The following is a 12,268-nucleotide window of genomic DNA, read 5'->3' as shown; positions in this document are numbered from 1 at the left end:
GTTGATATTGTAAAACTTCTCATCAATAATATAAGGAGAACAAATAATTAGTAGAAAAAAAAGATAATAAGTTATCATAAATTGGAAATAATGAAGTATAATACAATTTTTTGACAGCAAATTTGAAAGTTGTAGTTTGTCATTTGAATTTTAATGAAAAAATATTTTAATTACTAACATAAAACATTACAATGTATTTAAATACTAATTTTTTGTTTGCCAAATTTTCTAGTTAATTATTTTTTTAATTATCAAATTTAATTTAATTATTAATATATCGATAAAAATGTATTGTATTCAAATAACGACCAGCATCATTTTAATTAGGATTACTACTTATCTACTTTAAACACATTCTGTATATTTATTATTTTTACAACTTCCCATCGACTTTGTCACCTTTCCAACGTTCTTATACCCCGTTTTTTTAACTTGCTGTATACTTTTGTATCTGTATTTATCCGCCTTGGTGTACATATGTAATCTTTATATTATCAAGACGTTATTTCGATTACTCTTTTTACAAATTTGCGGCCGAATAAAAAAAAAGGAATTCCATCAAAGAGAAGCAGTGTTTGTGAAAATATTGAAACCAGATAACAATCTATTATATAAGCTTCAGACAACACAAACGATGAATTCAAATGATTCTTTATTTAACTCCCATTTCGGCTGACAGCACCTCAATAGGTATATAGTACATACCTTACCGAAACTTAGAGGTAGGCACAAAACAAAGGGTGTCCTTTTTTCTCCCTTTTTTCCTTCCACCGAGTATCGTTTCGTTTAATTTATATTTATTTCATTTTTCTTTTTCTCTCTTCAAATCAAAGTTTTTTTATTATTTTCGTTTTTTTTTGTGCGCTACTTAATTCTTTGTTCTATTGAAACTCAAACTTTTATCCCGCTGCTGAAAGCAACTCTTATACAAATTTTTCATTCTAAACGGTGTAATTATTATTCAAAGGCCAAAAGTTTTGTTTCGAGTGCCGAGCTCGTCACAATTATTCCAACAAACGTATATTTATACACAATTGAAAGTACCAGACATTGTGTCCGCACTTTTATCAACATTTTTTTCATTTCAAATTTTCTTTTACGTTAAATATTAAAAAAAAAAACTTTGTAACATGTAATTCGCAGTTAATGTATTAATTACATTGGATAGTTGTATTTTTTAAATTATTATTATTTGCCAACCCTTGCCTACATCGTAGTACCTTACAATAAAAACTTATTCGCAGGGTATAATTAGCATTTCGAGGGGGCTTCAGATGACTCAAGAAAGGCGTGACCCTACCCCCCTTCCCACCTCATGCGCCACTGACAGTGTACATTATACTACACGAGTTTTAAGTTGCTATAATATATCAGGCAATAACGTTTGAACGGCTATACGACTGTCTAAAACATAGCGAACACAACAAAACAATAGTAATTTCGGTTTTGTGTAACTTTAGACGAGGACTTAGTACTGGCCACAAAAAAGTATTCTATTACACACTGGACGTTTTACACGCTTGTAATTGATAAACGCTTCATAATCGGTCGGATCTGCAGTGACCCGAACAAGAAGAAGCCAAACAATAGGTAGTCCTTTGAACGGGAGCTGTTGGTTTCTATTTAAAAATAATCAAAATGTCAGCAAAACATAAAAAACTATTATTTACTTAACACAAACGGTTTAAAAATCTGAAAAAGGCTATATATCTTTTTTGGAGATTTTTAGGTATTATTATTTTTTAGGTACTAGGTATACACTTATTTTGTGTCTTTTTCGGGCACTCACAGGCCACAGCTGGTGGACGCTTATTTCCTTTTCCAAATAAAATTTGAAAAACACGGCGAAACAGAAATTAAAAGCGTTTCAACAACGGTTTATTTGCCAAATAATTCACCCTCGAGCAAAAAACTAAAGTAATTGTAAAAAATCCTACTACTACTACTTATTATACTAAAGGGTAGTTTTTAAAGATAGCTTTAGTTTTAGTATTGTTTAACAAAATATTAAATATAATGTTTTATCATTAAATATTATAAGGATTTCGTTAGAAACTTTTGTAGCTTACACAATTGAAGGGCACAGGGGAAAAACGGTAGTAGTCACGTTATACAATTTTTTTTTTTCAAATAGTTTTTTTCAATTTATGCCATTCATTTTTTTTTTTTTATGTCAATAGATTGTTTAAATAAATACATTTATTATTAGAGTAGCATTTAATGTGATTTTTTTCGTTCTTATGTAAGAGGGAGAGGATTCACGAACTTTGTTTTTGCTATACTCTAAAATTTTCATATTGTGACTACTACCGTTTTCCTCTGTGCCCTGTGCCCTGTACCACCTAAAACATACATTTTATAATCATATTTTCAGGGTAAATTTTAAAACCTATGTGATAATTTAATACAATATTGATTTGATTTTAGAATTTTCAAACGTGAAATTTGGATAATTATCTCCATTTGCACTTGAAAAACAAAATTATACATTGTATTTTGTACAATTGAAACATTAACATTCGACAAGCGTTGTGTGGTACATTTTGTAGGAATAATTATTTTTGGAGGAGTTCCTATGTAGTTTGACCGTTTTAGAAAGAGGACAAAAAAACGCATTTTTTTTTTTGGTTCTTTTGATAAAAAAAAAAGGTTTCAATTACACTCTATCAAAGGAGTAATCTGCTATAGATCTGTCTCTTTCTCTCTCTATATATACCTACCCAAAATTTCGACAGTCAAACGCATGTAATTCTTCGGTTGTTCCCTCTTTTTTTCATTATTATTATTAATGGTATTGAAATATCTTTCAGAACTCGTTTTATGTCCAATCACGGCTTAAATAAAGGCTCGGTGCTTCACGTTATTTATTTGCAACTGTGTCGCCACCGCAATTTTCCCCCAAGATGTCTCCTACTAATTTTCTAAAAGCCTCGGCATTGCACCGGAACACATGTAATGCGGTCATCTGGCGATTTTCTATTTTACCTTTTTTTCTTCCCTTATACTGCTGCTACTACCCTACTTGAAAAGCTCGCTTGTCTTTATTTCTCTTCCTAAGTGCAGACATCTTTACCTCGCCTTTTTAAATATTGCAATATTCAAAAGTGTAAATACAAAAAAAAAAAAATGCAAAGCCGAGGAGATATTTAATATACAACGTTTGCTCGAGATATTTTCCAGCTTTATATACTTTCCCGAGAGATTGCGGGCAAAAAGTATGGCTCATTTCTCTGAACATAGGCGCAATTTAGAGGAAGCTTAGATGTGCTCAGCAACCTTACTTTGCATAAAATTATTTTAAAAAATGTCTAAGAAACAATTGTATCATATAACAATTTTTGTGGCTATACGCACCAAGTGGTTATAAATAAATTACAATTACAATTTGTACTTAGAATTTTTTTAAATAATGTATCAAGTATCAACTACGAAAGTATTAAATCATTGTTGACACTTGAGCAATGTATCAACAAATTTTGAAATTGATACATGTATCAAGTATTATGAATGTGTAATAAAAATAGGTATCAATACCCGCATTAATAAAAATTTGAAATTCCTGCCGAGTGATCATTGTACGTTTTGAGATACCTGAAGTTACTAATAATGTTTATTGGTATGAGGTTATGTATACAACAATGTTTAAAAAAAAAATCTTAATTAAGTATAATATTATGTTAGTAAAAAATATATTTTAATATGTTATTATGAATAAATGAATAATTAAATTAATGTTACAAAAACGGTCCAACATCGACAACCTTTTCTTAACGTTTTGTTCCATAACAGATGCAAACGTTCTTCTGGTGTTTTTCTTCATTCATTAAAAGGGTTCAAAGGTACTTATCTTACATTAAATTAATAAATAATTCAAGTAAACCTATATATATATTTTCTATTACTTCCTCACATGGACATTAAAAACGAAATAAATGCACGACATCGTGAGAAAACGATACCCAGATTAAATAACACAATAATCAATTGAATTTTAAAAAAAATAATTTTGCCATGGTTATGTAATCTTCTTTATATATTGAGCATTATTTGTGTCATTGTCACAGTCGGATAAGGTAGTATTGGTCACCCCATGATTTTAATTAATAATTTATAAGAATAAGTAAGAAATTGGCACATATTTTCCGTATAAGGATTGTAAAAAAATTGGAAGTTACTATTTAATTAATACTGTGCCTATATCGTATGTTGTAACGGGGCTACCTGTAGAATGATTTATATAAAAATCTATAATTGTAAAACTTTTTTTTTTTAAATTCAAACATATTTGTATATTATAAAACAAATAATAACTCAATAACTGATCAAATATTACACATAAAAAAATATAATTTATGTTAAAATGATGTTAGACTGCATTAATTTGGTAAAATGTACATTTAATGTAAATAATTTTCTTAATGACGTTTGTTGGGATATTGATTTATTCTTATAAATACACTTATCTTTATATTATAATCTAGAGTATTTTAGTTTGTTTATTAAATTATATCCTAAAAAGCCTTGATCAACGTCGGATTAATGGCATAATAGAATTCGATAGGTTTAATCAACTAAAAACTTGGCAATTTTGTAATGAAAAATAAACAAATCAACTTTGATTGATGTACTGTTTCATATAATTAATGTTATAACAAACACAGTAACACTATACCGCTGGCCATATTGTAATTGTTAGAATAAATAGCAGTGTATAAAAAACGGAGTACTTATGGAGTTTAATGAAAGGGTTAATGCTGGAGGTAGAGAGGACTTGTTATGCTTAGCCTGCATGTGGTAAATACTAAATAGAGTTAAGAAATTTTACTCGTTTTGGAGCAGTCTTGCGAGATGATAGTTCGGTATAGGACACCGAATAAGAAGGTTAAGGATTTTTAGATGGATGCATGGCGCGTTTGCATTGGTTGGAAAGAATATTGACAATGAGTTTATTTTAAGAGGTAATTTGAAAGTTAGGTTTTCTTCTTCTTTTAGGTTTTCTATCTTACATTCTGGCTACTGCCGCAAACATAAAAGCCCTACCCATTTTATCTCTAATTTTCGTTAGTTCTTTCTCATTTTTCTTGTCGATCCATCGTTGTCTGGCACGTCCTGTTGGCCGTTATGACTGGTGTCTATGTTATAAACCGAATGATAAGACCTTCTGACCTACCTTCGGATACTGCTTTCTGTATTATTTTCCAGGTATAATTCTGCTATTTCTCGGATTAACCCAACGTTCCCTTTCAAAATTATATTTCCCGACTATAGATCTCTGTAATGCAATTATCGCGGTGGATACATACATCAAGGTGTATTTTACCGTATCGTGGTGCCGCATGTTAGATACGTTAGTGTTCATCATATTAATCTTAAATCTTAATAATATAATCGCGAAATACAATGGCATACTAAATTCTCCCAAGCGCTGATGAAACGACGCAACTGACAATCACTGTTATACACAGGGGACAACCCTGTGTGTAATTATATTATTAGCTTGTACCGAATGACTTGTATTGAGCGACTCCGGTCCAGTTCCATTACACTTTTAGCCTAAAGGCTAAAAGTAAACACATCAATCGCTTTTAATTCATCGCCATTTTGCGTCACCTGAGTTCTAAAACATTACTATTACAGACGCTCTCCAATGACGGTTTACAAACTAAATAAAGGACTGAAACGCAAAACGCGTTCAAGTGTTTATCCCGAGTAAATTAGCCCGAAGCGGCTTTGAACGTTTCATGTTTAGGCGTTAGGAAACTTACTATTTCGTCCCCATCCAATCTAATAATTATACTGATAGGCATGAGAAAACTTTTCGGTTGGTAGTGCATTTAAAAAAAGAGCCGAGAAGTTAGACTGGATAGGTTTGAAACTGGGAGTTTACCTCACTTTCCCTGCCACGATTCGAAGTCTATAACTATGATTTTAATTATCTAAAACAAAGATAACTTCACACATATACCTACTAATATATAAAATGAATACCCTTTTGTTTTTCTGTTATAGCTCAACAATTACCTTAATTAATTACCACAATTTAATTTAATAATAAAAAACCAATTGTTCAAACTTGCACAAAAAATAAATATCGATCAATTTTTATGTAAATTAATACAAATTGTACAAAAAATTAATAAATTCAAAATATTGACTGACTATTACTATTTCAGTTTTTGTTAAAAGTTAACTTATTTTGTAGCATCGTTTATCAAGTTCCTCCTTTAATATTCATAAACACACAAGACAAAATGGATTAATAAGAAAAAGTATAATGTTAGGGTTTTGCACGACGTTGTGATAATGCGAGTTTAAAGTCTCTTGGATCAAGGCCGCAGTTAATACTTGGCTGAAATTCCAGAACTTAGCTTGGGCTCGCAGGTGGCGCAAAAGCTCAGTCTCGCTACCCTACAGTTATAATACTTAATATTTAGTTTTTATGCGGCAAAAAAAACTAAACGTTTCACGGCCACTACCTAAAACTGATTTTGGAGATATTTTTTTAACGTCACAGTATTTTCCAGTAGTATTTTATGGGTTTGGAAGTGTGTGTAAGGGCCGAATCGCATAATATATAGGTATACACATTCATGTTGAATATCAACCACAAACTAATAGTTGGTTTTGCAAATCGTTTTGTCATTGTCTCTATATCTGCCAAAAGTAACACTATTATAGAAGTGTTTTTTTTTTATATTGAGAAATATATGAATAGACAATAGCGGTGTATAGCGAAAAAGGAGAGGAGCAATCACGACGAACCGTGATATAATTTTTAACAGTTCACGACAAGGACTCATTCGGTCTCACAACAATGACAATTATTATTATACAATATCATTATATTATGTATTATATAGATAAAATTGCGTTTAGAATAAATGTGTTTCTTTTCTAGAACGTAGATGCTCCAAATAGGGTTTACGTTCAATTCAAAAACCGTCTTAAGGCTACAAGAGGGGAAAAGTGGTGGGGAAATTAAATTAATTCTCTTACGGATACGTACTTACTCCTTTGTCAGTCCACGCGGATCTCCGAGATAAGATAAAACGCTTAGCGAAATTAAACAACCTTAAAAAACCGATTGAAATAATCTTGTGATTTCGTTAGTAGATTTCTGGTACCGTCTTCCGCCTGTTTTATGTCTTTTTGTTTGTTACGAAATCCCATGTATATCTTTAGATTATAAAAATACAATTTAAAAACATCCCGTACAAAGTCGGGATGAAAACGGTTCATCCGGAATCACTTTATTCTGGAATACTTTCGTTATTCATGTTTATTCGTTTTCTGAAATGTCTTGATTGACGTTGGATTTAGCACACTAAACACATTTGATAAACCAAAAAGGTTGTTTGTATGAATTTCGGTACAACAACTCGATACGAATAAACAAAACGCTTAATAAAAAACGTTAAGGCTTAAGGCAGTTAAATGGTATACATAATATTTATTGATGTCGATTTATAACAGAATTGGAGCAATTTACCCAATAAACAATATTATACTTAAAATTGAGAATTTCTTTTTTTTTTTTTACTTATAGGATTGTAATTATTTATTTTCATTACATTTTTAAGTAAGTTTAGTGTATTAATAACAATTCGTTTAATCTGGTTCCGTTATACATCCAATAGGCGTTTCTGGACCTAAATTAGTTGTAAGAGGGCGAATGTGATTTGAAAACCCGCTTTTTATAAGTGTGTATAATTTATTTCGAGGTCGACACGCAAACAAGAAGAATATTAAACTTGGTAAAAGATATATAACACAGCAATCCTTACTTGATTTACCAAAACAATATATAGTATGATATTATAAATATATATATATATTTTTATTTAAGTAAAAAACACAATCTGTATAAAATATGCAATAAGCATTTGTTATATATTATATACATATGATTTTGAGAAAAATAGCTTATGGAGAGACCGCCCAGTGGCGGAACTCCTACATATTATAAATATGAATCCCAGACAAATGTCAACATCATACTATAAGCTAAAATACTAAGTTATGTGTTCAAATGTATAGTACATAATTCCCATACTTTTTGGCCTTCGCAAATCTGTCCAACCAATAAATAACATTTTAATCGTTTTGCTAATTACCATGGTAAATTATTATTTGTTAACATTATTTTATTCTATTTTATAATTGACGTGAACTATACTGAGAAATTTCTATTGGGGGCCAAAGATACGCAAATGTTCCCTCAAAGACAATAAAACAAACCTCTGGAAACTTGGTTAGGAAACAGTCACCAGATGTTTTGTTGACTTACGTGGCATTGACAACTCAATCTGAATCCACTTATTGAAGACGGATCATGATATTGACCACAATCAGAATCTGAATTCACAAATTGAATATAAAAGAATCAGTATTGGAATCTTGTTGGTAACTGAGAATTGAGATGTCTATGCATTGGTTTAAATAACATACCCTGAAAATAAAACTTCTCTTTTTGCGGCCTGGCAGTAACAAAGAAACGTTATAATATTGAATCTCGACACTGTTCGACCCGAAGTTCCGTTTAGGACCAATCGACTAACAGCTCAAAAAGGTTTTATAGTATTATTGTGCAGGGTTGTTGCGGGGTAAATTGTGTTTGGTAGTTTTCAATGAATCGCCTCACGCATTGTCAATTTAATTGTGGAATGCCACAAGGCAGTTTGACCATCGGTCATCTGAATTACTTTACTGTTACATGCTCTTACATCGTAAAAACGCAATTTAGCTGGAAATCAGATCGGGAGTACTCTATTGAATTCCTTAAAAAAAAAAAAAAAAAAGGACTATAAACCAGTAATGCGTATTTTTATTTGTTTTTGCCCTCGTTTCGTATGATATTATATTTTGTATATGTACGCGTTCACTCGGCCAACCACTCGGTGTACCGTAGGTAATCGAATAGTGGTGTCATCCGAGAAATAAGTGTCCAGATGTCTAGTGCGTTATCTAAATTATTATATTTTCCCAAGCGTTTATGTGCGCGTGTGTATGTGTAGGCATCGACTAAATAAAAATCGCGGCGGTACCTACCTCCGTATAGGAGTCTAGACGAGGAATGCGACCTTGTTGACGCCAGACGGTGGAATTTGTTCGGTTCCGACAACGGCATTTTACCAGAGTCCGTGTACTTGGTCTTAAGCACCACGCAAGTGCATAGGTTTTACCTCAAAGACCGTGTACAAATTTTATCTATTTTCTAAATTAGCCGCAGGGTTCAAAAGTACTATCGTCGGCCATCACTATGGTGGCACCCATAAGACCCTTATCGACACTTATCGCGCATAGTATGGAACAGTATTATTATTTATAATATAATTTTGTAGCCGTTTACTTGCAAACCTCTTGTAATTCGTTACATTACTAGCGAAGACAGTTGACGCCAATGACGAAATAAATAGGGCGAGGATAGAGGGAGTAAAGCCTCTCCTGTCACTTGAAACCGCTTCAAGATCTAATTATACTCAGCGATTAAGTTGTCATCGGCCCCTATAGTGGAGGGCTTAAGCCACTCCTATTCTCTCAACAATGTGAAGCTGATTTCGACACTGATTGACACCCATAATTACTGAACGTTAGTGCGATTGAGCTAGTTGACACAGCATTACCTATACAATAGTTAATAGATCATCCCTCAGTACGTTTTACACCTAACACAGCATTTGTCTGAACATTTTCTATTAGCGGACATTTATGTTGACTGCTCACGTCCTGACACCAGCATCCAACAACATACTTTGACACCTAACCTAGTTAGTTTTAATTGTAATAGAACCAAAAATCATGACCAGGCCTGTTAAACCTCGCTTAATACTGGTCAGGTACGTGCGTGGTATAATATAGGCCTTTAGATGTTTATCGTGTTAATCGAATGGCATTGTTGATTGGCTGTGTTTGACTTCATCGATCATAAATTGAACTGTCATCTGGGAAGTCTACCATTCTCTGAATGCTCGTTTGCTGCCACTTAAAGATAAGGGCTTTTTCGTATATCAAGTTCGGTGAGTGAGAAATGAGGACCAACTGGTGTCGTAAACTACTTTTTACAAGTTATTTGCTTACCCGATGGAAGCCGGATCCTTTTTGTGCGTTGTCTATGGCATCAGAACTCAAAGGGGGGTAAACCGAATCCTCCTGTATAGTTAAAACGGAATTCGCAACATTTTAGATTGAGCGCTTTGTTAAAATGTACTATTATGTATACAAACCAAACGGGTCGAGTGGAGTGTATCCGAAGCGTTATTAAATTTACGCTATTTACTACAGTCTTCAATGATTAATGACGAGTAAACACAAGTGTATAATATAATATCGGCAATTTATTAATCGCCGTACAAGTGTATTAATTATTACCCATATTTCACGTTCATTATTTAATGAAGGCAATCGGCTTGCGCTGAATAATTAATTCCATTTAAATTCTGATTAAAATTAAACACACGAGAATGGAAATATTCGCTCAGGCTGCAAAAGAGACGTAGCTGGTTGGCTAGCTTTTGGGGTTCGTCGGTGCCTTTTACAAGCCGCAGCTCTACTTGTCGGTAACATAAAATATCATTTACACCGCGATCGGACACATAACAATATTATACGGTCCGAATTAAAGATTTATCGGTTATCCAAAGCAGCTTTATAAATTATTGTAATCATGTGAAACGACACGGTGCTAAACCTCCGGCAAAGGCTCGCACCACAATACGTGCTATACAAGACCATGCGGTCATTATACTTAACCCGTCTACGGTCCGATCACAATACTGCAGTAATTACAGACTTGTATCAAAAGGACCTTACAACAATTAGACACATTTAAACGTATCGCACTTAATAATTACACATATATACGTCATTATCATACACGGTGTACACTTATTAGCGCTGTATTATCCTTGAACAATTACTAAGGTTCCGAAGTGTTAAATTTGGTAGCAGGTATGATTTATTAGTTTGATATTATACTAAATTTTTCATTTTTTTTTTTTAATCCATTTTCAATAATGCATTATAAATTAAATTCATCTAAAAAATAATTTAAGAAGGTCCCTCTCTGCTATGTAAATTATAATATGTCTCGTTTTGACAGTACTGTGTTGGCCAGTCAAAAATTAAGTATTTTTTTGCTTAACATGCCTTACGAGAAAAAATATTTTTTTATTAATATTTAAGCGGATTGAAAGCGAGCGGAATTTGTCATGGGCTATAATATTTAAGGAAAATAGGTTTTATTAAATTTCGACTAAGTAAATTTATTTACAGGTTAATTTTGTATAAGGCTTCCGGGTATTATTTTTAACATTATTTTAAACTACCTGAATTTATGGGCTAGTTCTAAATCCAAAAAAAGAAAATTCTACCCTATTTGAAAAAATCTAAAAAAGGAGATAGGTGTATCATGATTCTAAATTTTTGTTTCATAATCGTTAAGTGTAGTTAGTTTATAAAAAAAATTGAAATTTACCTCAAAAATAGTTTTTATTATAAAGTTGTTTGCGTCTCGTGAAAACTAGTGATTTTAGACTTATGACCTTTCTCACTAACACTGTCATTTATCTAAGACATAGAGCATTTTGAATTAAAACGTCAAGTGGATGTACTAAATCATTACAATACAAGAGGGTTGCATGTAGATACAAATTGATTTAATAGAACATCTATGATACGGAACACTTGTCAATGTCAGTCTCGGTAAGTAAATTATTGTCGGTTGCTTATTTGGACACATGGACATATTTTCTTGTTGTCGGTACAATAATTATCTAGTGTAATCTAATTGTCTACGTGTAAAACAAAGGAACAAAGAAAAAATTAATTTAGCAAAGTACGAATATTAGTTGAGCGGATGTCTTTAAGTATATAAAATATTTTTATGTATGATATTTGATATATTATTAACAAACCATACGAAGGACAAAGTTTTATTGTTAGCTGGTTTTTGAACCTTACGTTATTCCCACGATTAAAAGTACATTGTTTGGTGTGCAAAAACAAAACATGACATTGTCACAATGGAAACCTACGCTATTATAATGTAAATCTGCTTTGGCGGTTCTTAATTTGTTGTCAAGTCTAATTTTGTCTGCAAATTGTGGTGTCACTGTAACCGCGATTGCTCTATCATTTCCCTCTGTTACTTTCATAATTTATACAACATACATTAACTCTATAATGTTGTTTATTATTTTGCATTTTTATGTTACCTATGACAGTTAATTTACTTAAATTCTTATTATTATTATTATTTGTATGACTTTAT

This window comes from Adelges cooleyi, unplaced genomic scaffold (assembly GCF_023614345.1).
Source record: "Adelges cooleyi isolate 19-005CV unplaced genomic scaffold, UGA_ACOO_1.1 ACOO_flye_CR_arks_rails_tigmint_CR_PRNA_21, whole genome shotgun sequence".
In the NCBI taxonomy this organism is placed as follows: domain Eukaryota; kingdom Metazoa; phylum Arthropoda; class Insecta; order Hemiptera; family Adelgidae; genus Adelges; species Adelges cooleyi.
Note: the sequence above shows the minus strand (reverse complement) of the source record.